Source organism: Phyllobates terribilis, unplaced genomic scaffold (assembly GCF_046119375.1).
Source record: "Phyllobates terribilis strain yellow unplaced genomic scaffold, ASM4611937v1 Scaffold_1__5_contigs__length_1240528914, whole genome shotgun sequence".
Taxonomy (NCBI): domain Eukaryota; kingdom Metazoa; phylum Chordata; class Amphibia; order Anura; family Dendrobatidae; genus Phyllobates; species Phyllobates terribilis.
The window spans coordinates 580,114,736-580,142,488 of record NW_027362761.1 but is presented as its reverse complement, the minus strand read 5'-3'; the positions used below and the strand labels follow the sequence as shown (position 1 = coordinate 580,142,488).

Here is a 27,753-nt window from a genome sequence, read left to right as displayed (position 1 = left end):
AAAGATTTTATTTAATAAATGAAAAAAACCCTAAGTGTAAATCACCCCCCACCCATTTCCAAACCAAAAATAAATAATAATATGGATACTTGGTAATGTTACAAATGTAAAAGTCCAATTTTTCATTATAAAATCTATTTCCTCATGCATTAAACTCTGTTGCCGCTTGTTTGTTCACTACAACTTTTCCAAAAATGTGCAGTAGTAATTAGAACATAACAGTAATGGAGGCATAAAATGACAACAATTTCTTAAACCCAATAAAACCAGGAAATCTGGAAAAAAAACGTAATTATCGCCACAATCACACAGACCTGCAGAACAAGTTACAGCTCATCTTTATCCCACAGTAAGTGAAGGAAAAATGAAATCCAAAACTACAAGTCCCGAAAAAGTCCTCATACGACCCGACTGACGGAAAAATAAAGTTATGTAAAAAGCGACTCTGCCGGAAGGTTTTATATTCATGGAGATAAACTCCCAGTACGTTTCTTATCCCCAGTAGAATGAATTGCAGTTTTCTAATATTCTGACGTTTGCAGATTTTTGTAATTATAATAAAATGTTTCCCATTTCATGTCAGTGCAGTCACAGTCCACGTCCAAGCTAATCTGCACGAGGCGTCAGAGCTGGATTTCTTGGTGTTTGTGCATCGGATCACTACAATACAGGTGTCATTATTATTGTCGCACTAGTGATATACAGTCTGACCTCTAGTTTCTGTATTAAACTCGTCCCTATACAGTCTTCTTATAATAACCCGACCCCAATCCTCCTCTTCCCGCTGGGATCACATGACGCAGATGGCGGTGTAAATGTGAGATGAGCGATCAGTGCGGAGCTAATAATGGTGAGCGATCAGTGCGGAGCTAATAATGGTGAGCGATCAGTGCGGAGCTGATAATGGTGAGCGATCAGTGCGGAGCTGATAATGGTGAGCGATCAGTGCGGAGATCATTATGGTGAGCGATCAGTGCGGAGATGATAATGGTGAGCGATTAGTGCGGAGCTGATAATGGTGAGCAATCAGTGCGGAGATAATAATGGTGAGCGATCAGTGCGGAGATGATAATGGTGAGCGATTAGTGCGGAGATGATAATGGTGAGCGATCAGTGCGGAGATCATTATGGTGAGCGATCAGTGCGGAGATGATAATGGTGAGCGATTAGTGCGGAGCTGATAATGGTGAGCGATCAGTGCGGAGATCATAATGGTGAGTGATTAGTGTGGAGCTGATAATGGTGAGCGATCAGTGAGGAGCTGATAATGGTGAGCGATCAGTGCGGAGATCATAATGGTGAGCGATTAGTGCGGTGCTAATAATGGTGAGCGATCAGTGCGGAGCTGATAATGGTGAGCGATCAGTGAGGAGCTGATAATGGTGAGCGATCAGTGAGGAGCTGATAATGGTGAGCGATCAGTGAGGAGCTGATAATGGTGAGCGATCAGTGCGGAGATCATAATGGTGAGCGATTAGTGCGGTGCTAATAATGGTGAGCGATCAGTGCGGAGCTGATAATGGTGAGCGATCAGTGAGGAGCTGATAATGGTGAGCGATCAGTGCGGAGCTAATAATGGTGAGCGATTAGTGCGGAGCTGATAATGGTGAGCGATCAGTGCGGAGCTGATAATGGTGAGCGATCAGTGCGGAGCTGATAATGGTGAGCGATCAGTGCGGAGATGATAATGGTGAGCGATCAGTGAGGAGCTGATAATGGTGAGCGATCAGTGCGGAGCTAATAATGGTGAGCGATCAGTGCGGAGCTAATAATGGTGAGCGATCAGTGCGGAGATGATAATGGTGAGCGATTAGTGCGGTGCTAATAATGGTGAGCGATCAGTGCGGAGCTGATAATGGTGAGCGATCAGTGAGGAGCTGATAATGGTGAGCGATCAGTGCGGAGCTAATAATGGTGAGCGATTAGTGCGGAGCTGATAATGGTGAGCGCTCTGCTGCTCCATCTAAGGCCCCTTCCCGCATAAAACCGGTACCGGAAAAACAGTACCACTGTCATCAGTGTATTGGATCAGTGTGCCGGCCGTGTTCTTCCAGGTGCCAGCCGTGTTCTTCCGGTATGGATAAAGAAAGAATGAAATGACAAAGCTTCTCCTATACTCTGCAATGTTACACACAGACCGTACACTGCTGCCATCCCTGTGCTGCACATGTCTTACACTGACTCATAGACTTGTATTGGCTTTTAGTATCCGGCTGCTGGAAAACACGAACATGTGAAGATCACCATAGGTTATAATGGGGATGTGTGGTGTTCATGACAAAACAGGGTGTCACACGTACTGGAAACATGGACATTTCAAGGAGGCCTTACATGGGACCTCCAGTGTCAGTGTAACACGGGTACTTTAGATGCAGTGACACAGAAACACAGAGCAGCCAATACGGGGTTAATAAACAGGGGGGGGGTTATAAGAACAAGGTCAATCTCCATGCAGGGAGCAACAAGGAAAATATGGGGGGGGAATCAAGGGAAATAGCAGGTGAAAGTCTATAACTAACAGCTCACAGTCTGAGAAGATGTAGCAGAGCCGAACCGGTTGTAAACGTCAGTTTGTACACTTAGCTGACTCTGGCTCCTCACAAGGCAGTCGCCAGCGGATGCAGGTGATGATTTCTTCAGGCTTCCCCGCCTAGACAATGCTCCGTCTTCTGGCGGCAGCGGGCGGTCTCCGGCTTTACCAGCTGAGCCCCTAGTCCATAACACGGCACCTCACGTGCCTCGGCTCCACGGACCCTGTGTCCCTTGTCTCTATAGTCGGGCTTGACTCTTCCAGTCCACCGCACCCGACTCCTGCTCCCAGTACTAGAGCCAGGAGCCTGGACCCTCTCACACTGTTCTCCTGTGCAGGACTCAGCTCTGCTTTCCCGCGCAAAACGTCCTCGTCCCCTCCTCTCTCTAGTCACACCAGGAGTCCCTCAGTCACCAGACCTCCCCGCTCTGTCTCTGGACACACACCCAACTTCCCAGTCACATAACTCCTGAGCTCGCAGTCGGTCTTCCCCCTGCAACTCGAGGTACGGCCCCGGCAGTTCTGGATCCCTTGCTCTGAAAGCACTTACACCCCGGTCTTCCCCCTTACATCAGGAGGAGGAGTAAGGACAATTCTTCAGTCTGTTACCAGCAGACATTTCCCTGTGTAACATGTAAGAAAGGATAATGACCCCTCAGGTATAATACAACATTCGCTCTGTGCTCCGATGTCTCCTGTACAGATATCAAATCGTACAAATAGTAAAATATCACCAAAATCAGAAAAAAACTGAAGCTACAATAAAACGAAACCCAAATCCTTAAAGGAAATGTAATAACAAATGTAAAAAGCATGAAATAAAGCGACATAATGTTATATCCACTAATCCCGTCCTCAGTATAATGCGCCATTAATGAGAATACTTGTGTAAGATACAGAAATATGTAAAGACTTCACCCAAAAGTTTCCTGTAATCTCCCAGCAAATGTGACCGGGAATCAATAGTACAGGAGACGTCTCATCAATGTCAGGTATTTTACATCATTTATCGGATCCTCTTACAGCCGATCTGTCAGATTAATAATCCGCCTGTCAGTCACCGATGTGAGAGGTGGGAGAGGAGGAAACATGAGCGTATTCCCCCCGCGCTCCCAGTAGCCGAACACAAGAAGTGTTCTCACCCCAAACCTGTCAGCCCTTACATAAAGCGGCATATTAAGCCGACACGCACTGTAATATGTCATTTATTAAAGGGGATGTTCCAAATTCTCAGCAGAGAAGCCGCCCTGGGGATCAGCGGCTGATACAGGAGATCGACCACTATTACAGGAACCAGCCGGAGGCCTCACAATTCTTCTGCTTTGTGTTTGTTTTTACCGATCGGTCTTTTTATTTCGGGATTACACTAAATAATAATGAGATTATTGTATACGGCCAGTTCCTGTACAATTACACACAATGAAGTAATGACAGATAAAAGGTGACATTCTTCATAGTCCACAAGGATGGAGGCAGAAGACGTCTCTCGTCCGGTTCTGTAATGACAAAAAGTACAAACCGTTCCCATTAGAGGTCATTACACCGCTCTAATAATGTCCTAAATGCCCCATCACCTTCTATAACGGGAAAGTACCAGTAATACATGCAGTGGCGTAACGACCATGGTTGCAGCAGCCGCCGCTGGACCCGTGAGGGTGAGGGGCCCGTCGATGCCAGCCCCTTCTTCAGCTGGATGTGCGTACTTGGACGCACATCCAGCAGAATGCTGCAATACTCGCTGTCGCCCAGCCAGTAGCTGACGTCATGTGTTCCTGTCGCTTGGATGCTGAAGTCAGCTGCCGGCTTCAGAAGAGGACTCCGCACAGCGGGGGAATGGAGTGAAGATAAGTAGGAGCGTTTATTTTATTTTTTCTATGTATTGGATAACAGCTTAAAGGAGGCCAAACTACATAGGTGGAGAACTGTTTATCTACAAGGATGATGATGAGGTGATTATTGGGAATCTGTCACTAGGTTGATGCTTCCCAAGCAGAGAAAATCCTTGAATAGGAGCAGAGATCCTGATTCCAGCAATGTGTCACTTTCTAGGCTTCTTGCTGTAGTTGACAAAATGGCTGTTTTTTTCTGCTGCAGCTCAGCTAGTCCTCTCAATAAGCTCCACATAATCACGACCACAACACTGACTGACAGCTTATGGCCTACAGAAAGCTGACAATCAGTGCTGTATGGCGGGGACAGACTAAGCTCATTAATATACAGGACTGCAAAGCAGGATCTCATCACTGAGAGGACTAGCAGAGCTGCAGCAGATAACACGCTGTTTTATCAAAATACAGCAAGAAGCCCAGTAAGTGACCCAGCGCTGGAATCAGGGCCTCTGAACCTACTTTATGCTGCTCTCAGATAAGACAGCAAAAACCTGGTGACAGATTCTCTTTAATCCCGGTAGAGAAGGGAGGACTGAAGACTATTAATGATAGCGTCTCTCCCAGGCTGTAATAGAGAACCTTTTCCTGCACTAATTGTTTTTGCAATTTTTTCTTTTTTTTTTCTTTACTTTCTCCATTTTCAGTGTGTCATCAACTGTAAAGGAATCTGTCTGCTCCCCCCAGTCTGCACAGTTCATGTCGCGGGAATATACAGCATTTATATTCTGCTTTTGTAAGTGACGATCACATTATTATGATCAATACATATGAAAAAATACAAAATTCACTTTTCTTCTTCACGATGTCTTTACATTCCTTCCCTCCTCCCCACTTTGTTCTTTATCCCAGTAACTTTCTCCTAATTCTTCCTTCATTGTGAAGCGGCAGCAATTACAGAAGACGTCACCACTCACCATTAGGCATTGGCCGGATTATTGGAGTCAGAAGATGTGTCCGAAGCTGTGAAAATAGGAAATGATTTATAGAAAATCCCACAGTTTTATAAAATGTCACAGATGAAATGTGAGTAGAACAGACCTGGGCAAAGTGCGACCCACGGGCCACATCCGGCTCTCTGGCTGTTCCAGTCCAGCCCGAGAATGGAGACAGCCGAGGGGCTGATACAGTTATATGAAAAAGTTTGGGCACCCCTATTAATCTTAAGCTTATTGTTTTATAAAAATTGGTGTTTTTGCAACAGCTATTTCAGTTTGATATATGTAATAACTGTTGGACACAGTAATGTTTCTGCCTTGAAATGAGGTTTATTGTACTAACAGAAAATGTGCAATCTGCATTCAAACAAAATTTGACAGGTGCATAAGTATGGGCACCTCACCAGAAAAGTGACATTAATATTTAGTAGATCCTCCTTTTGCAAAAATAACAGCCTCTAGTCGCTTCCTGTAGCTTTTAATGAGTTCCTGGATCCTGGATGAAGGTATTTTTGACCATTCCTCTTTACAAAACAATTCCAGTTCAGTTAAGTTTGATGGTCGCCGAGCATGGACAGCCCTCTTCAAATGATCCCACAGATGTTCAATGATATTCAGGTCTGGGGACTGGGATGGCCATTCCAGAACATTGTAATTGTTCCTCTGCATGAATGCTTGAGTAGATTTGGAGCGGTGTTTTGGATCATTGTCTTGCTGAAAGATCCATCCCCTGCGTAACTTCACTTTATCACAGATGGAACCTCCATCAAATTTTACTGTGGGTAGCAAGTGTTTTTCTTGGAATGCTGTGTTTTTTTGCCGCCATGCATAACGCCTTTTTGTATGACCAAACAACTCAATCTTGGTTTCATCAGTCCACAGGACCTTCTTCCAAAAATAAATTGGCTTCTCCAAATGTGCTTTTGCATACCTCAGCCGACTCTGTTTGTGGCATGCTTGCAGAAAAGGCTTCTTTCGCATCACTCTCCCATATCGCTTCTCCTTGTGCAAAGTGCGTTGTATAGTTGACCGATGCACAGTGACACCATCTGCAGCAAGTTGATGCTGCAGCTCTCTGGAGGTGGTCTGAGGATTGTCCTTGACTGATCTCACCATTCTTCTTCTCTGCCTTTCTGATGTTTTTCTTGGCCTGCCACTTCTGGCCTTAACAAGAACTGTCCCTGTGTTCTTCCATTTCCTTACTATGTTCCTCACAGTGGAAACTGACAGGTTAAATCTCTGAGACAGCTTTTTGTATCCTTCCCCTGAACAACTATGTTGAATAATCTTTGTTTTCAGATCATTTGACAGTTGTTTTGAGGATCCCATGATGCCACTCTTCAGAGGAGATTTAAACAGGAGAACAACTTGCAAGTGGCCACTTTAAGTAGCTTTTCTCATGATTGCATACACCTGGCTATGAAGTTCAAAGCTCAATGAGGTTACAAAACCCAAAAAAGTGCTTAAGTAAGTCAGTAAAAAGTAGGTAGGAGTATTTAAAACAAGAAAATGATAAGGGTGCCCATATTTATGCACCTGTCAAATTTTGTTTGAATGCAGATTGCACATTTTCCATTAGTACAATAAACCTCATTTCAAGGCAGAAACATTACTGTGTCCAACAGTTATTACATATATCAAACTGAAATAGCTGTTGCAAAAACACCAATTTTTATAAAACATTAAGCTTAAGATTAATAGGGGGGTGCCCAAACTTTTTCATATACCTGTAACAGTGGCCCACGGGCCGCACTGTGCCCTTCCCCACCCGCACACCATCACCACTGTCTCCATCCGCGGTGAATGCCAGTGTACCATACAAGTGTAACATAGAAGTGTACAGCTCTGAAGAAGTATACAGCTATGAATTATATCAGAATTGAGCCAGAAGGTACCGTATTTGCCGGCGTATAAGACAATTTTTTTGCCCTGAAAAACATGACTCCAAGTGGGGGGGCTCGTCTTATACGCCGGGCAGATGCCGGGGCCCCGAGCAGGCGGGGGAGACCACTTGCGGTCGGGCACCCCGCCGGGCTATGGGGGGAGGAGAGCGGTGTCAGCGCCTGCCCTTCTCCCCCACTTGCTCAGGGCTCCGGCAGCCGGATACTTACCTCTCCCCGTTCCTCCGCAGATCCGCTGTCTTCCTGCTGTGCGCTCCCTGTGACGTCTCAGGTCAGAGGGTGCGGTGACGTCTTTACACTGCGCCCTCTCTTGAGCCGTCACAGGCAGTGCAGAGCGGGAAGACGCCAGCGACGCTGAGGAGTCCGGACCTGAGCAGCGGCAGCAGGTGAGGAGAAGTGAGGTGAGTATTGTATTTTTTTTTTTAATGTATTGAGGCATGGGGCATAATATGGGGGGTGACATCCTGCATGGGGAATAATATGGGGGGTGACATCCTGCATGGGGCATAATATGGGGGTGACATCTTGCATGGGACATAATATGGGGGGTAACATCCTGCATGGGGCATTATATGGGGGGGTTACAGCCTGCATGGGGCATAATATGGGGGGTGACATCCTGCATGGGGCATTATATGGGAGGGGGTGAGTATATAACAAACTCTATATTTTGAGTGGAAATGTTGGGGGGTCGTCTTATACGCCCAGTCGTCTTATACGCCGGCAAATACGGTAACTGGATACTTAGTCACAGTAAACAATGTTCCTGTTTGTTTTCACTCTCTCCTCTATAGTCCTTCACTCTCTACTAACCCCGTTAAACCCTACACCTAGTAAGGAACTGGTCACCTCTCCCTCCATTCTCCCCATTCATCTCACCTAATCCTCAAAACTATTCCGCAACATACAATCCTGTGTATTCAAACACAGACACTCACCTCATGCTCTCTCCTGTTCCCACCTACTAACACTTTCTCCGCTCCTCTTCACTGCCGGCGACATCTCTCCAAACCCCCCCCCCCCCACCACATCCCCACAGTCACTTCTACCTCTCATCCTAAATCTATCACACATTTCCACAACCTTCCTATTCTTATACCCATCCACCCAGCCCCCGCTTCCTTAGTCCCTCTAATAGGAGCTCTATGGAACACTTGCTCTGTCTGCAACAAACTTTCCTACATTCACGATCTTTTCATTACTAACAAACTTTCCTTCCTCGCCATCACCGAAACCTGGCTCACAGCCTCTGACACAGCCTCTTCATCTGCACTTTCGTATGGCGGATTCCACCTTTCCCACACCCCCCACCACAGCGGCAAGCATGGTGGAGATGTTGGCTTTCTCCTGTCAGATAACTGCTACTTTTCACATATCCCACTGCCACCCTCCATTACCTAGCCCTCTTTTGAGGTGCACTGTGTGCACATCTACTCCCCCTCCGACTGACTGTCATTTACCGCCGCCGAGGACCAGCCACCACCTTCTTAGACCACTTCACTACCTGGCTACTTCATTTCCTTTCCGCTGACATCCCCACTATCATCATGGGAGATTTTAACATCCCCATTGACACTTCCCACCCCACTCATCTGTCTCTAAGCTTCTATCTCTCACTTCCTCCTTCGGCCTTGCTCAATGGTCTTCCACAGACACTCAAAAAGATGGCCACAGTCTGGACCTCATCTACACCTGCCTCTGTTCCCTCTCTAACTCTCCTCTCCCTCTTTCTGACCACAACCTACTCACGTTCTCTCCCCTCTCCTCTCCAGGTCCACAATCCCCCATCAAGAAGCTTGCACACCCTCGCAGAAATCTCAAACACCTCAAAGTACACTCACTCTCCAAATCCCTTCTCCTTCTTATATACAAAAATTCCTTACACGATGCAGATGCTGCTGCTGCTTTATATAACACCACAACAGCTGCAGCTCTTGAATCGGTCGCCCAACTCACACATACCAAAGTTCGCACAATCAACAGGCAATCCTGGCACAACAGTCCGACTAAAGAACTGTGACAGGCTTCCAGGGTTGCTGAACGGAGATGGAAAAGGTCCCACTCCAATGGGCACTTCATCGAATTCAAACAGTCCCTCACTACTTTAAAGTCCACACTCACTGCAGCAAAACATACCTACTTCTCATCTATCATATCCTCCCTGTCTCACAACCCTAAACAGCTATTCAGTACTTTCAATTCTCTCCTCCGTCCCCAGCTCCCCCTCCCTCTCCACTCATCTCAGCTGAAGACTTTGTCTCATTCTTCAAGCAGAAAATTGACAACATAAGGCAAAGCTTTTGTCATAAGTCCCCACAGCCCCTTCTTATAACTATTCAACTCTCGTCCTCCAAAACCAGCTTCTCCGTCACCACGGAAGATCAACTTTCCTCCTCACTCTCCAAGTCACATCTCACCACCTGTGAACTTGACCCAATCCCGTCCCACCTCATCTCAAACCTTAACGCAGTCTTCATTCCAACCCTAACCCACCTATTCAACCTGTCACTAACAACTGATGTCTTGCCCTCATGCTTCAAACATGCCTCGATCACACTCATCCTCAAAAAGCCCTTGTCACGCAAGGTGTAGGAAAGACTGAGTGCAACACAAAGGGATGAGAGGAAGGGAGCCCGGACACTAGGGAAAGGGGGAGCGGAGACCTCCTAAGCTCATCCGATATCACCCAGTCTCCCCTACCATCCCTATACTGGTTCCTCACCAATCGCAGCACGGGAACCGAAAACCTTGTATTTCCTTAAAACTAGGCCCTGGCTGGGGGGGGTGGTGGATGTGCACTAGTCAGTCCCCACTACTCAACTAAAGACAGCAAGGGGGAGAAAACAGGGGAGAGCAACTTAGGTAGAGGCGACTTCAGAGAGATCGCAACACGTCCTCTCAGCTTCAGGAGAAAGTAATCAGACTGCAACAGCTCCAAGCCTTCACAAGGGGTCATGTGAATATCACCGACACATCTGTGTAGCAAGAGGTATTTAGGAAGTATGTAAACACCCAGGCCTGATTGTCAATTAGAGCAGGAGGGAGGTAGCCTAGAGTGAGACAGCTAAGAAGATGTCTGTAATGCCAAACGAAGGGATCTCCTGCAACCAACTGCTGGGCACAGCTGACACACCCGTGACAGCCCTCCCTTGACTCATCCTCTCTGTCTAGCTATTGCCCTAATATCACTTCTCCTCTATGCCTCAAAACTACTGGAATGACATGTCCATTTTGAACTGTCCTCCCACCTCTCCTCCTGCTCCCTCTTTGACAGCTTACAATCTGGCTTCTGACCGCAGCATTCCACTGAAACTGCCCTGACTAAAGTCATCAACGACCTACTAATCGCCAAATCCAAGCAACACTACTCTGTCCTCCTCCTCCTGGACCTGTCATCTGCCTTCGACATAGTGGACCATTCCCTCTTACTAAAGACTCTCTCATCTATCGGCATCACGGACTTGGCCCTATCTTGGATATCCTCATACCTAACAGACCGGACATTCAGCGTCTCCCACTCACACACCACCTCCTCATCTCACCCCCTATCTGTCAGTGTCCCCCAATGCTCAGTTCTAGGACCCCTGCTCTTCTCCATCTACATATTCGGCCTCGGACAGCTCATAGAGTCTCACGGCTTTCAGTATCACCTCTATGCTGATGACACACAGATCTACCTCTCTGGACCCAATATCAACGCCTTACTAACCAGAATCCCACAATGTCTGTCTGCTATTTAATCTTTGCTAGATTCCTAAAACTTAATATGGATAAAACCAAATTCATTATCTTTCCACCATCTCACTCAACCCCCCCATCTGACCTACAAGTGCTTCTCAGTAAATTAGAATATCATCACAAAGTTAATTTATTTCAGATTTTCAATACAAAAAGTGAAATTCCTATTATATACAGGGTGGGCCATTTATATGGATACACCTAAATTAAATGGGAATGGTTGGTGATATCAACTTCCTGTTTGTGGCACATTAGTATATGGTAGGGGGAAAACTTTTCCAGATGGGTGGTGACCATGGCGGCCATTTTGAAGTCAGCCATTTTGGATCCAACTTTATTTTTTTCAATGGGAAGAGGGTCTTGTGACATATCAAACTCATTGAGAATTTCATAAGAAAAACAATGGTGTGCTTGGTTTTAACTTAACTCTATTCTATTCTATCTGACCCCCTTAGACTTAGTCATCTGAAGGCAATTGTCTATGCTGTGAAGATACGAGATGTGCAGCATCTGAAACAACGGATACTGGAAACCTGTGCTAGCATTTCTTCTGCGGTGTTGCTATCAGTGTGTCAAGAGTGGGAGAAGAGGGTTGCATTGACAATCCAACACAATGGGCAGCACTTTGAACACATTTTATAAGTGGTCATAACCTTGTAAAAAACTCATGAAAGAATAAAGTTATGTTAAAACCAAGCACACCATTGTTTTTCTTACGAAATTCTCAATAAGTTTGATGTGTCACATGACCCTCTTCCCATTGAAAAAAATAAAGTTGGATCCAAAATGGCTGACTTCAAAATAGCCGCCATGGTCACCACCCATCTGGAAAAGTTTTCCCCCTCCCATACACTAATGTGCCACAAACAGGAAGTTGATATCACCAACCATTCCCATTTCATTTAGGCGTTTCCACATAAATGGCCCACCCTGTAGAGTCATTACAGAGTGATCTATTTCAAGTGTTTTTATTCTGTTAAAGTTGATGATTATGGCTTACAGCCAATGAAAACACAAAAGTCATTATTTCAGTAAATTAGAATAATTAACAAAAAACACCTGCAAAAGCTTCCTAACCATTTAAAAAGGTTCCTTAGTCTGTTTCAGTAGGCTCCACAATCATGGGGAAGACTGCTGACTTGACAGATGTCCACAAGGCAGTCATTGACACACTCCACAAGGAGGGTAAGCCACAAAAGGTCATTGCTAAAGAAGCTGGCTGTTCACAGAGTTCTGTATCCAAGCATATTAATTGAAAGTTGAGAGGAAGGAAAAAGTTTGGTAGAAAAAGGTGCACAAGCAGCCTTGAAAGGATTGTTAAGAAAAGGCCATTCAAAAATTTGGGGGAGATTCACAAGGAGTGGACTGCTGCTGGAGTCACTGCTTCAAGAGCCACCACACACAGACATATCCAATACATGGGTTACAAGTGTCTCATTCCTTGTGTCAAGCCACTCATGACCAATAGACAACACCAGAAGCGTCTTACCTGGGCCAAGGAGAAAAAGACCTGCACTGTTGCTTAGTGGTTCAAGGTGTTGTTTTCAGATGAAAATAAATTTAGCATTTTATTTGGAAATCAAGGTCCCAGAGTCTGGAGGAAGAGTGGAGAGGCCACAATCCAAGCTGCTGGAGGTCTAGTGTAAAGTTTCCACCATCAGTGATGGTTTGGGTAGCCATGTCATCTGCTGGTGGAGGTCCACTGGGTTTTATCAAGACCAAAGTTAGCGCAGCCGTCTACCAGGACATTTTAGAGCACTTCATGCTTCCCTCTGCCGACAAGCTTTTTGAAGATGGAAATTTCATTCTCCAGCAGGACTTGGCACCTGTCCACACTGCCAAAAGTACCAATACATGGTTTAAAAACAACAGTATCACTGTGCTTGATTGGCCAGCAGCCTCGCCTGACCTTAACCACATAGAGAATCTATGGGGTATTGTCAAGAGGAAGATGAGAGACACCAGACCCAACAATGCAGACGAGCTGAAGGATGCTATCAAAGCAACCTTGGCTTCCATAACACCTCAGCAGTGCCACAGACTGATCTCCTCCATCCCACGCCGCATCGATGCAGTAATTGATGCAAAAGGAGCCCGACCAAGTATTGAGTGCATTTACTGAACATACATTTCAGTAGGCCAACATTTTGTATTTTAAAAACATTTTTAAAGCTGTTGTTATAATGTATTCTAATTTACTGAGATAATGACTTTTGTGTTTTCATTGGCTGTAAGCCATAACCATCAACATTAACAGAAATAAACACTTGAAATAGATCACTCTGTTTGTAATGACTCTATATAATATATGTTTCACTTTTTATTTTGAAAAACTGAAATAAATTAACTTTTTGATGATATTCTAATTTACTGAGAAGCACTTGTATCTATCAGTCAATGGATGTCCACTCTCCCCAGTCCCGCAAGCTCGCTGCCTTGGGGTAACCTTCGACTCTGATCTCTCCTTCAAACCTCATATCCAAGCCCTTTCCACTTCCTGCCAACTCCAACTCAAAAATATCTCCCGGATCCGCACATTCCTCAACCATGAATCTGCAAAAACACTAGTGCACGCCCTCATCATCTCCCGCCTTGACTACTGCAACCTCCTGCTCTGTGGCCTCCCTTCTAACATTCTGGCAGCCCTGCAATCTATCCTAAACTCTGCTGCCCGACTAATCCACCTGTCCCCCTGCTATTCTCCAGCCTCTCCTCTCTTTCAATCTTTGCACTGGCTCCCCATTGCCCAGAGACTCAAGTTCAAGACCCTAACCTTGGCATATGTTATAGCAGAAGATGAGGTCCCTCAAGGCAAAGACCCCATCTATGCTGTATAAGTCTGATGGTTACCTTAGGTCAAAAACAACAACAACAACTAAATGTTCCTTCCTTGTATCAATAGAGACTAACGTGTCCTTGCTAGTCATCAGAATGTGTCTGATTAAATGTGTCTGATTAAATGTTTCAACTACAAACCTAGGCGTCACGAGAACAGAAATCAGCTTTTGTTTGCACAGCTAAATTGTATGATCGGACCATATATGGTAAATCCGTTTCTGCCTCCAGGGTGTATATAAACCCTATGCTTTGTAATAAAGTTAGAGTCTGTTGACACATACTACCTGTCTTGTGTCTTATTCTCTCCAGGCCTGTATACTAAAGGATAGAAGAACCAGAAAGCAGTGACCACAGCTGGCGCCTCGAACAGGGACCTGAGTTAATCTGCCCAGGGGTGCTCGACCGGTCCGAGACGTGGGACGAGCGAAGCTCTCTGTTGGTGATATATACAGCGCTGAAGTAAGAATAACTGTTATATTCTACCTAAATTATATCACTACATAGAAGAGACTCCCTCACCCCCGAGCGGTCGGCTCCCAGGTAATTCACAGATTGTTGTCTGGCTCAGGTCCCTTTGAACCAGTAGAATCCCCTCAGATAAATTGTCAGTCCTGTCTTCTATCCTTTGGAAAACTTAAGAATGACAGTATGGATCCGATGATTGTGTTGTGGGTGTGTCTCGGGATCGGTGTTTTTGGTCTGTTTTTCTGGTTGGCGTATAAGTCCTGGAAGGCTAGTAGTGGTGTGGTTCAGAAACCTTTGTGGCCCATTGTCTAAGTGACTGAGGAGTCTACTCTGAGTGAGGAGAACCGAAAAAAAATGGGGAACCAAAATGCCAAAGAAGGCATTACAGCCAAAGACTTAGTAGTACGCAGAGAAGGGAAACAGGCACTGATTGGAATTGACAAAATATTGTGTAAGGCGGGAATGAATGAAAATGGAGAGATGAACGGAGAGAAATGGAAATCCTTCTTTATCTCCTATCATGGATGGCTGAGAGATAAGGGTCTGTTAGGGACAGTGGATGTATGGATGAATGCATGTGCTCATTTTGAAGGAAGAATTGAAGAATTAGGAAACGGATGTTACAGACTGACAAAAACCGAAATGACAGATTTTCCTCCCTATCTGCCCCCGACGTCACCCCCACCCCAGTACGAGAATTCCCAGGAACCCAATTGCTGGGTTTGCCCCAGATGTGGACAGCAGAATCCCTTGACTGTAGATATCTGTGTGGCATGTGGAGGACCAAGACCCCACCCAGCTAGACTATTCCCAATGAGGACGGTAGTTGTGCCAGGAGCACCGGGAGCAGCAGCAGCAGCGGGGGGGAACGCAGTTGTTCCAGGTCAAGAAGCCCGTACAATGTTAATGTATAGACCATGGAGTCCCTCAGAACAATTGGCGTTGATTTCCCAGTTGCCAGATCCGTCCCAGTCCCCAATGGGTTTTGCCAGAATGATAAGAACCATACAGGATACGTACAATGCAACTAGGTTGGATTTACAAGGGGTAATTAAGGGAAAATTGGCAGATGAAGCCCGCTACGATAGGCTGACAGACGAAACGTACAAGCAGTATGACAATAGGACCAGACCCGAAGCCGCAGAACTCAATAATGCAGCGGCCGGAGTCCTGTTCACAACAGCATTGGTAAAGGCATGTAGAGACAGGCAGGGAGAAAGGCAGGTTACACTAGAAGACCGAGTTCAGGGTAAGGAAGAGGACCCCAAAGATTACTTTTGGGCTCTAAGGAAGACTTGGTCGGAAATGGGGTTCATTCCTGAAAATAAGACTAGTGAGAGGGTATTAGCAAGTGCTTTCATGAACGGACTAAAGAAAGAGATTGCAGAAAAGGTAAAAGCAAGTAGACCAGAGTGGAGATCAGTGAAGGCAGAGGATTTGGCCAGAATAGCTCAGGGGGCACAGCATGACATAATACAGGCAAAGAGAGCTGCCAGAATACATATAGTAGAGACAACCCCCAGAAACAACAGAGGCAGAGGACAGACTGCAGGAGGGGGACAGAGACTATGTTACGGATGTAAAAAGCCAGGACATTTTAGAAAGGACTGTAGGACCAACCCGTATCCAGATGCTCAGAGTACGGGTCCTCCAGCCAACCAAACAACGCCCCCATAGGATGAGGGTAGCTTGCACATGAACCCCCTCATCTCCTTACCCCCAACTCCCAGTTGTATACTGCAGGTGAACCTACCAGGGGGACATGAAATCGATTTCCAAGTAGATACGGGGGCCGACAATTCAGTAATTACGCGAGGTGATTGGCCATACACTGACACTGATTTTTCACATCATGTCATTGCCACCCCTTTCAATTCCCCATCTGTCCTGCTTCCTGACACTAAAAAAATTCCCCTGCAAATTCAAGGAGCTACTGTACATAGCCAGCTCATGGTATCGCCCCGAGGCCAATGTAACCTTTTGGGAAACTATGTATTGCCTCAATTACAAGCACATATCGAGTATCATCCTGATGGCACCGTCACCATGACCCCAGGTTTAAAACCAAGTACCCTTTGCAAAATTATGTCACTAGATATTGCCAGCATAGAAGAGACAAACAATTTTCCCCTGATATTGGAGCATGCTGTACCCTACGACTTTTGGGCCTCAGATAATACAGATGTTGGTAGGTTAAGAGTTCAACCAGTAATGGTGAATCTAAAACCAGGAGCCATCTTGCCTCGACAGAAGCAGTATCCCCTTAGCTGGGCTCAGGAGAATGCCATAGCCCAGCAAGTCCAAAAATTACTACACAGGGGAGTCCTAGTCAAAACCCAGTCCCCTTGCAACACTCCCCTGTTCCCAGTAAAGAAAAAGAGCGTGCCAGGACAACCAGCCGCATATAGAATGGTCCATGACCTCCGGTTGGTTAACAAAGCCACAGAACTTCTAACACCAGTTGTGCCGAACCCGCATACTCTTCTGTCACAGATACCTTCTAACTCCCTTTGTTTTTCAGTGGTCGATTTGGCAAATGCATTTTTCAGTGTACCATTACATCCTGACTGCCAGTACCTGTTTGCTTTCACGTTCCAGGGCAGTCAATATACATGGACAGTGTTGCCACAGGGTGCCCAGAATTCACCCACAATGTACACTGCAAGTCTGCAGGAAATACTGGAGGGATGGTCTGAACCACATATCGTTGTTCTGCAATATGTCGATGACCTGCTCATTTGTGCCCCCTCCAGGAAACAATGTCATAGTGCAACTATATCGCTTATGTTGCTTCTCTATCACGCTGGCTGCAAGGCATCGAAAGATAAGCTTCAGTTTTGTAAATCTTCAGTCACCTTTTTGGGACATTGCATTACACCAGGAGCCCGCCATTTAACAAATGCACGTAAACTAGCAGTACAGGCATTCACCGTCCCCATTAATGTTGCAGCCCTCAGAACTTTTCTTGGACTTGTTTCCTATTGCAGACAGTGGATTCATGCCGTCTCTGTTTTAATGCAGCCCCTCTATGACTGTCTTAGAGGTTTCCTGACGGCAGCAGGACACCCCATAAAGAATGCTGATGCGATCCAGCAGTTAATTGATGCGCTACAATTACCCAAACAAGTAGCTGTCATAAAGGTAAGAGCACATACCAGACGCACCGACCAGGTAAGCAGAGGTAATGCGATGGCAGATGCAGCAGCAAAAACAGCAGCCTGCAAGCCGCAACAAGGGTCAACAGTACGTCAGATAAGTGCCCCTAAAAACCCCTTTGTGTCGGAGGACATCTTATCCCAAATGCAGGCTCAGGCTCTGAAGGAGGAGGTTGATAAGTGGTTAAAGGAAGGTGCATGCCTGAATGAAGCAAATGGGGTATGGGGGAAAGGGACACGACGATGCCTTCAAAGGGCACTGTACCAGTCGGTGACTCGTTTTTGTTAAAATTATTGTATTTGTTGTTAGCTATGTATACCCCTTTTTCACATGTAAAGCGCCATGAAATAAATGTCACTGTAATAATAATAATAATCTCCATCTGCAGTGAATGCATTGGTGGAGGAGCGGCGCCGCCCCCCTCTTCCACCAATCAGTGTGAGAAACAGCTGACACCATGACGTCATTTCATCGCGTCAGCTGCGCACTGCAGAGAGTCAGCTCTTCGCAGACAAGAGCAGAGACAGAGCGCCGGGGGAATGGGAGTGAGGTAAGTATGTCTTCTTTATGTGTATGGAATGTTTGGCTGGTATGGGGGGCCTCTCATGCTGGACACTGGAGGGAGGCTATCATTCTGAACACTAGGGGTGCTCTCATGCTGGACACTGGGGGGAGGCTGTCATGCTGGACACTGGGGGGAGGCTGTCATGCTGGACACTGGGGGGAGGCTGTCATGCTGGACACTGGGGGGAGGCTCTGTGAGGCTCATGCTGTATATAGAGTGGCTGTGCGGGGCGGGGGGGGGGAATCATGCTGTATATAGGGGGATGTCAGCACACTTAATTCTGCTCAATATTAATCCCGTAGTGACCGGACCAATATTTTGAAATCTGACCAGTGTCACTTTATGTAGTAATAACTCTGGAACGCTTCAACGGATCCCATTGATTTTTAGACAGTTTTTTTGTGACACATGATACTTTATAATAATGGTAAGTTTAGATTGATATGTTTTGCGTTTATTTATAAAAAAAAACAGAAATTTGACAAAAATGTTTTTAACCCCTTAAGGACCCTGGGATTTTCCGTTTTTGCATTTTCGCTTTTTGCTCCCCGGTTCCCAGAGCCATAGCATTTTTATTTTTTGGTCAATATGGCCAAGTGAGGGCTTATTTTTTGCGGGATGAGTTGTACTTTTGAACGACATTACTGGTTTTACCATATCGTGCACGGGAAAAAAATTCCAAGTGCGGTGAAATTGCAAAAAAAGTGCAATACCACAGATGTTTTCTTTTTATTGTTTTTACCACGTTCACTGAATGCTAAACCTGACCTGCCATTATTATTCTCCAGGTCATTACGAGTTCGTAGATACCAAACATGTATAGGTTCTTTTTTATTTAAGTGGTGAAAAAAAATCCAAAGTTTGCTAAAAAAAAAAAAAAAATTCCAAGACCAGTAGCGTCTCCATTTTTCAGGATCTGGGGCCGGGTGAGGGCTTATTTTTTGAACGCCGAGCTGAAGTTTTTATTGATACCATTTTGGGGTAGATCCGATGTTTTGATCGCCCGTTGTTGCATTTTATTGCAATGTTGTGGCGACTAAAAAACTTAATTCTGGCGTTTAGAATTTTTTTCTCATTACGCCGTTTACCGATTGTATTAATTCTTTTTTTATATTGATAGATTGGGTGATACCAAATATGTGTATGTGTGTGGGTTTTTTTTAATTATTTTATTTTGAATGGGGCGAAAGGGGGGTGATTTAAACTTTTATATTTTTTAATTTTTTTAATATTTTTAAAAACATTTTTTTTACACTTCTTGCATGCTTCAATAGTCTCCATAGGAGACTAGAAGCAGCACTTGCCTGATCGCCTCTGCTACATAGAGGTGATGAGCAGATCACCTCTATGTGTAGAAATGCTCCTATGCTATGAGCGCCGACCACTACATGACAACAGTACATGACAACCAATGGGGTCTGCTGCAGACCCAGGGTTGTCATGCCCACCCATCAGTGACCCGCGATCACGTGACGGGGTCACCGATGGGCGGGGTAAGTGACGCACTTCCGGCGCGGCGCTGTTAAATGCCGCTGTCAGAGATTGACAGTGACATTTAACATTTTAACAGCAGCGGGTGGCTCGCGATTCCACCCGCGGCTGTTTCGGGCACATATCAGCTGCAAGAATCAGCTGACATGTGCTCGGTTCAGTGCGGGCTCAGCGCCGGAGCCGGCGCTGAACAGGGGGTGACAGCCTGGTGCGTACTATTACGCCCCAGGCTGTAAAGTAAAGGGGTTAAAATTGCAATTTTCAAACCTTGAATGTCTATCCCTTTAATCCCAATAGTCAGACCACACAAAAACATTAATAAATAACATTTCCATCATGTCTGCTTTACATCAGCACCATTTGTAAAGTGTTGTTTTATTTTGTTAGCATTTTAGAAGGTTTAGAAATGTAGCAGCAATTTTTCATTTTTTCAAGAAATTTACAAAACTTATTGTTATAGGGACCTGTTCAGTTTTGAAGTGACTTTGGGGGTCCTATATGTTGGAAACCACCCAAAAGTCATACCATTTTAAAAACTGCACCCCTCAATGTATTCAAAATTGCTTTCAGGTAGTTTATTAACCCTTCTGGTTCTTTTCAGGAAGTAATGGCATGACAAGAATGAAAAAGTTTCTTTTTACCACCTAAATTTTGATAACTTCTGAACAGGCCGCTATAGCCCGCAGAGCCTAAGGCCGTTATTTGGCCGTAACCTGCCATGGCAAACATCAGGACCACATAATCAAGATCTCAGGGTGCCATTGTGGTTAAAGAGGGGAGGGGGCCCCCACACTCTGTTAACTATTTAGATTCTGTAGTCACTATTGACAGCAGAATCTAAGGGGTTAAACATCCATGGTCGGTGCCAATGACGCGTCCCCTGGGCCTGTGTTGTGCAGGGGATACCGGGAGCCGGATCGCTGGGGGTTGTAGTCTCAGTGTGGCGGTGACCCGGTCCGTGCCTAGGGCGGTCAAACCAGTGGCAGTCTTAGGTAATAACAATGTCCGACTACGCCACCCGTGGATTGCGGTCAGTGGGGACCGCCGCTGCGTTGCAGACCGCTGAGGCTGATGTTGTATGCGCAGCCAAGGATGGAATAACTCCCCACGGGAGAAGTATTGCCTCAGGGCAGCTAATGTGGATGATGGGAGTGATGGTGTGAGTGTGGAACCCCAGGGGTCTGGTTACCACAGTAATAGCAATATTACGTCTGTGAGCAGGTGGGAGGTCTCCTGGTCAGGAATCCTATGCATGCCACACCTCCTGCCCAGTCCTGGGAGGGGAAGGACTTCCCCTATATAAACTGGGGCTGAGGTGGGGTTAGGAAAGAACACAGACAGAGACAGAGACACAGTCTGGTCTGGTGTGGATCAGTTACAGGGAAAATAAGAACAGGAGCTCTGTGGGAGCAGTGATAAAAGGAGTCCGGGACTGGAAGCTGTAGAGCTCGTCCGGACTGGAGAGATCTCACCGGACACGGAGTCCGAGGCTGTGGGGACTGTTCCATACCCAGCAGCAGAAACCGACCGGCAGGGATTTCAGGTCCTCTGGCCAAGAAACCCGAAGGCACGGTCACACGCAAGGGACCAGCACCGCCGTCGTGGAGCGGAGGCTACCAGAAGGCCCCGAGTCACCGGCCATACGGGTGAGCACCACACGGTACACTCAGGGACGTGGGCTACTTTTACCCGCTTCTAGCAAGGTAGCCAAGAAGAGTACAGTTAGTTGGGAGGCCTACAACTCCGCCTGGCCAGGGAAGATCCTGTCTGCTCACGGACTGACCAGACCCCGACCGCTAGCCAGTACTCCCGGGAGGGTCTATCTTTGTCACCAGTAAAGACCCTGAACTACACCGCACCGTCTCTGAGTGGTTCCTGGTGCCTGCGTGCAATTCTACCATCCCCATCATCCACGTCCGCTGCCCTGAGGCCATACCCCTCCCGTTGGGGGTTATACTACCCACGCTGCACAACTGTACCACCGGCCTCAGCGGTCTGCCCTGCAGCGGCGGTTTCGTAACCGCATTCAACGGGTGGCGTAGTCGAACAATATCACATCTGCCACTAAAAACATCGCCACTTAGTTTGACACCCTGGGCACGGACCGGGTCACCGCCACGAGGACTACCACCCCCAACAGATCCGGCTCCGGGTATTCCCCAAACATGGCCCAGGGGGCGCGTCAACTTTTGGCGTAGTCGGCAGGATTTCATGCCCGCAACCACCGGGTACTGCGTGCCTGAAAAAGACTGTTAAACTTACCTGTGGTGAAGATTCCCGCCATCCGACGCCATCTTTTGCCTTCTTCCCGCCATCCGTGGAGTTTTCCTGCCATCCGACGCCATCTTTTGCCTTCTTCCCGCCATCCGTGGAGTTTTCCCGCCGTTGGACGCCATCTCGAGGACGCCGCGCGGGAAGAAGAGGGGCGTGGACTCCGAAAGCGCGCGAGAACTGAAGCCCCGCCTCACGTCCGGACGTTGCGTAAGGTCCTGGAAGGAGCCCAGCAGACGCCGACGTCACAGGAGCGCGACGGAAGGTCCTCAACCCTGACGATCCACTGCGGAGCCGCGGCCTACGGAAGAGGATCATCGCAAGGTAGGCCACGGTCCACTAGGGGGGAGGAGGATGTCGGATACGGAGGAGAGCTTCACTGCCACAGCCACCGCCAGCGCCACCGCTGCTGCGGTCATGCCTTTCACCATGCCCTACATCCCGGGGGCAGCCTGGCTACCCCAGTACTCAGGGGAGTCACATACCCTAAATGACTTCAGAGAAAGGCTGGATAGCCTCTTCCAGGTGTACCCCCTCACAGAAGAGCAAAAAGTGAGCATCCTAGTGGCTCAATTAACAGGGGCAGCCCAAAGGGAGGTAAAGTCCTGGCCACTTGGGAGGAGGAGGACTGTCGCAGAGATACTAGCCCGGCTGAAGGACACCTTTGATACCCGTACCTCAGCCGAGATCAAGCTTAGATTCTACGGGTGCAAGCAGCGAGCACATGAGAATATAAGGGACTATGCACTAAACCTACAAGAGGCCCTGAGAGCCATTAAGCAGGCCGACCCTGACGGCGTGGGAAACGAAGACAAGCTGTTGACTGAACAATTTATAGAGGGTCTACATTGCAATGCCCACCGAACCCAGTTGCGGGCAATGGCCTTACAGGACCCTCATCTGGACTTTGCACAGTTCAAGGACAGAGCCATCCGGGTGCTCCGAGAACCGGCACCAGGTGGCGCTGTGACCCACAAACGCCCTGCTACCACTTACCACCAGGAGGCGGCGCCCTTGTCGGCAGGGCCTGTGGGAGCTGATGCGCAGGCTTTAAACAATGACCCGGCTACAGACCTGCACCATCAGGTCCAAGAGCTAACTAAAAGCGTTGCCGCGCTAACCCGAACTGTGCAGTCTTTACAGGTTTCTACTCCAGGGAAGATCCAGCTGGCATCCGGACCGGAGGATATCCCGTGGCGCCGACCAAGGAGGACCCCACCGGCCAGAGGAAGACCCAGCGACCGATACAACGAGGACGGACAACCCATCTGCCGCCGCTGCAATCAACCCGGACATATGGCAAGGTACTGTCCTTTTAAACTGGCACAACCTGGGGTAGAGGGCCAACCCCTAGGAATAAGATCACCAGGCCCATCGAACTGGCGTGACAAATACGTGGGAGGACGTCCAATCTTACCTGTAGTACTGGATGGCATTCCTATGAGTGCCCTACTTGACACCGGGTCACAGGTCACCACCATCCCGTACGTGCTCTTCGAGCAGTACTGGAATGACTCGGATATAACCCGCTACCCAGACGACGACTTGAGTATCATCGCCAGCAATGGTCAGCCCGTGCCACAGATCGGATTTAAAGAGATGACCATTAAAATCGGTAAAGTCGAACTGGCAGCACAGGGACTGATCATTGTGGACATTGACAAGCGCGAGAGTCACCCAAAGATAACTCTAGGAACTAATGTGATTGAAAATTGTCTTGCAGAGGTGATTCTTATTTTACAGCAGGTTGCCAAGAACGCCAGCTCCGGCCAGCAGCGAGTGCTCCAAAAAGAGATCCGGGCACTGATGCGACGGCAACAGGTGGAACTCTCCGGTGGTGAGATTGGTAGCGTGAGGATGTGTGACCCTTTCCCTATTGCCATGCCCCCAAAAAGTGAAATGATGATTTGGTGCCGGGCAGCTATTGGTCTGAGAGGTAGAGATTACCAGGCAATGGTAGAACCAGTCTACTCAGATAGTAGGCCCACCATTTTGACGGCACGGGGGGTGGTTGATGTACGCCATGGGAGGGTGCCAGTTCGCATAATAAATATCGGGAAGAGGGAAGTGTACCTGCCCCGGTATGCTACGCTAGCCAAATTGTATACCATCAACCAAAATTCTGTACAGTCCGTGGAACCCTTGCCTCCATCTCATCCAGAGGAAGGTAACGGCTCTAAACAACAAATGGAGGACTGGAGTCAGCAACTGCATTTGGGTACTGACTCCACACCCGCTCACCAAAAGCAGGGAGTCTACCGGGTGATCCAGGAATACGAGAGAGTGTTCAGTAAACACCCGCTAGACTTCGGGCGAGTGAAGGGAGTGGAACATCACATCCCCACGGGAGACCATCCTCCCATAAAGGAGAGGTATCGTCCCGTACCCCCTGCACACTACCAACACGCCAAGGGAATGCTTAGAGACATGAAGGAGGCTGGGGTAATCAGGGATAGCTGTAGCCCCTGGGCAGCTCCACTAGTCTTGGTTAAAAAGAAAGACAACACCATGAGAATGTGTGTAGATTACCGGAAAATCAACCGTATCACACACAAAGACGCGTACCCCTTACCAAGGATAGAGGAGTCTTTGGCTGCTTTAAAATCTGCTAACTTCTTCTCCACTTTGGATCTCACTAGCGGGTACTGGCAGGTTCCTGTAGCAGAGGCGGACCGGGAGAAGACCGCATTCACCACCCCGATGGGACTTAGCGAGTTTACCTGCATGCCGTTCGGACTCTGCAACGCACCAGGAACCTTCCAACGATTGATGGAATGCTGTCTGGGACACCGGAACTTTGAGACGGTCCTGCTGTACCTGGACGATGTTATAGTTTATTCCAAAACCTACGAGGACCACCTGAAACACCTGGCGGAAGTGTTTGAAGCCCTGGCAAACTACGGTCTGAAGGTGAAACCGTCGAAGTGTCACCTGCTAAAACCAAAAGTGCAGTACCTGGGACACGTGGTGAGTGCTGACGCAGTGGCTCCCGACCCTGATAAGATCACCGTGATTAAGGAATGGCCAAGACCCTCCAGCGTAAAGGAAGTGCGGCAGTTCCTCGGGTTGGTAGGCTACTACCGAAGATTCATTCCCGGTTTCACCAAAAAGGCAGCTCCTATGCAGGACCTCCTGATAGGCCAGTCCAGGAAGGCCAAGAACCAGAAGCCGCCCTTCAGATGGGAGAAGCTGGAAGAAGAGTCCTTCCGCCAGCTGAAGATGGCCCTCACGGGGGATGAAATCCTGGCGTACCCGGATTACAGCCAGCCCTTTATCCTCTACACCGACGCAAGTAACATCGGGCTAGGAGCCGTACTGTCCCAGATCCAGCAGGGGAGAGAACGGGTAATTGCTTACGCCAGCCGAAAACTGCGACCCACCGAAAGAAACCCTGAGAATTACAGCTCATTCAAGCTAGAGTTCCTGGCAGTGGTGTGGGCAGTCACCGAACGCTTTAAGCACTACCTCGCCTCTTCCCGGTTCACCGTGTACACGGATAACAACCCGTTGACACACCTGGACACTGCAAGACTCGGTGCCCTGGAGCAGAGATGGATGGCCCGCCTGTCCAACTATGAGTTCACGATCAAATACCGGGCAGGACGCTCCAATACCAACGCGGATGCCTTGTCCAGAATGCCAAACCTACCGGACGTAGGGGAAGATCCAGAGGAACTGGAAGAAGTTGAACTTCCCGCGTTCCACCGTCATGGGACTACCCAGTATTCCCACCGTGTAAGGGGTAAGCAATCCACTACGTTCAACCCCTTACCTCATTACAACTGGGCGGAAACGCAAGACAGTGACCCCGCCGTCCGACGGGTGAAGGAGATGCTGACTCAGCCAGATGCCCGCCTTGACCCAGACGCTCTGGAGGAGACCAAGCAACTGTGGGCTGAGAAGAGTCGACTGTTCCTTTACAAGGGGAAGTTGTGCCGCAGAATGGTTAACTCCCGGACGCATGAACTGATCTGGCAAGTAGTGGTGCCAAGAAGAGACGCGGCTATGGTACTGGAGGCATACCACGACGGAGCTGGGCACTTCGGATGGAAGAAGCTGGAGTTCCTGCTGCGCGGGCGGTTCCACTGGGTAGGCATGAGAGGAACCATCGAGAGGTGGTGCAGAGACTGTGGCCCATGCAAACTAAGAAGGAAGGACCGTGCCAGCCAGAAGACTCCCCTGCAGTCCATCGTCACCAGGCAGCCGTTGGAACTGGTAGCCTTGGACCATGTAAAACTGACCCCCAGCAGAAGTGGCTACGTCTATGCGTTGACCATCGTGGATCACTATTCCCGGTTCTTGGTTGTAGTCCCCGTCAAGGACTTAACGGCTCAAACAGCAGCTAGAGCCTTCCAGCAGCACTTCTGCCGTCCACACGGATACCCAGAGCAGGTGCTGACGGACCAAGGACCTTCCTTTGAAGCGGAAGTCTTCCAGGAGTTCTGCACCCTGTATGGCTGCCGGAAGATAAGAACAACACCCTATCATCCGCAAACCAATGGACTCTGCGAGAAGATGAACCAGGTGGTGATAGACCTTCTGAAAACATTGCCCCTGGAAGAACGCAGTCTGTGGCCTGAAAAACTGCCTGATCTGGTGGACCTATACAACCACATCCCTGTAGGTTCTACCAACTGTACCCCGGCTTACCTAATGAGAGCAAGACCTGGTAAGCTGCCTGTTGATCTGGATATGGGAGTCCTGACACCCGAGGACACTTCACCAGAAGCAGACTGGGACACAGAGAGGCAGCAGCAGTACCGGAAAGTACAGGAGAGCGTTGAGCGAAGTCTCCGTCAAGCAAGAGAAAGACAGGAGAAGACTTACAACCAGTATGCTCCCGCTGTTCCCCTGGTACCTGGAGAGCAGGTCTTGAAGAGGAAAAGACGGCTCCACAAGTTGGACGACCAGTGGGAGAAGGACCCGTACACCGTACTGCCATCAAGCCATGAAAACCCGAAAGTCTGCACAATCAGTAAGGATGGAGGAGAAACCACAGCCATTGTCTCCCGAGATCACCTGAAGAAGTGTCCCGAGCAGCTGCAAAACCCTGAAGAAGATCAAGAAAACCCTCGACCCGCAGAGGAAAGGGAAGAGATGGTCAGTACTGTACTCGGAGACTTCCCTCGATCTTGGACACAAGTAAATGGTGCTGTTGTAGTACCCGTCCTCACCTTCCTCCAGCCAGCATCCCAAGTGCCTACGGAAAAACAGGTAGAGCTGGAAGAGCAGCCGGTCCAGGAGGCAGAAGACCCCACACAAGCAGACCAGGAGAATCGACCCTCTGCTTATAGTGAGCCTGCCGTGCCCCTAGTGAGCCAAAGAGTCCGTAGACAGCTGCCCAGCTTACCTTTAACAGCTCCTACACCCTGTAGTGCAGGACCAGTTAGTCAGCTCCGTAGGTCCACTAGAGCCACTAGAGGCCAGTTGCCCGTACGTTGGAGGATCTAAAGTGTTTAGACTGTTTTATTAATATTTACCTGTTTACTGTTGCTTGTAAATAATTATGTTTTTTCCAGTTATTTTATAGGTATCTTTTGTGGATTTACTAGAACTCTATTGTATATATGTTTGGAGCGTAACCCAGGAACGGACTAAAGACTGTTAAAGACTCGGGGCAGGACAGACCCCTACCTGGTTACGGCTCCCTGTTCCTTGGTGAAACGGACACCCTTTTGTTTCAAAAATTGCACCCGGTTGCGGACACGCCGTGACCACCTTAACGTGTTTTTCTTTATTGTATTGTTCCTGTTTATACCCTGTTATGTTTTCAAAAATATGTTTAGTCCCGGAGTACTAAATTTTACTAGGGGGGAATGTGGAACCCCAGGGGTCTGGTTACCACAGTAATAGCAATATTACGTCTGTGAGCAGGTGGGAGGTCTCCTGGTCAGGAATCCTAAGCATGCCACACCTCCTGCCCAGTCCTGGGAGGGGAAGAACTTCCCCTATATAAACTGGGGCTGAGGTGGGG

General features: G+C 47.9%; 1 pseudogene; it reads right to left on the bottom strand.

Moving 5' to 3' along the window:
- Nucleotides 1–418: 418 nt before the first annotated feature.
- LOC141271384 (class I histocompatibility antigen, F10 alpha chain-like) overlaps nucleotides 419–27,753 on the bottom strand; it is an 89,117-nt pseudogene continuing 61,782 nt past the window's right edge.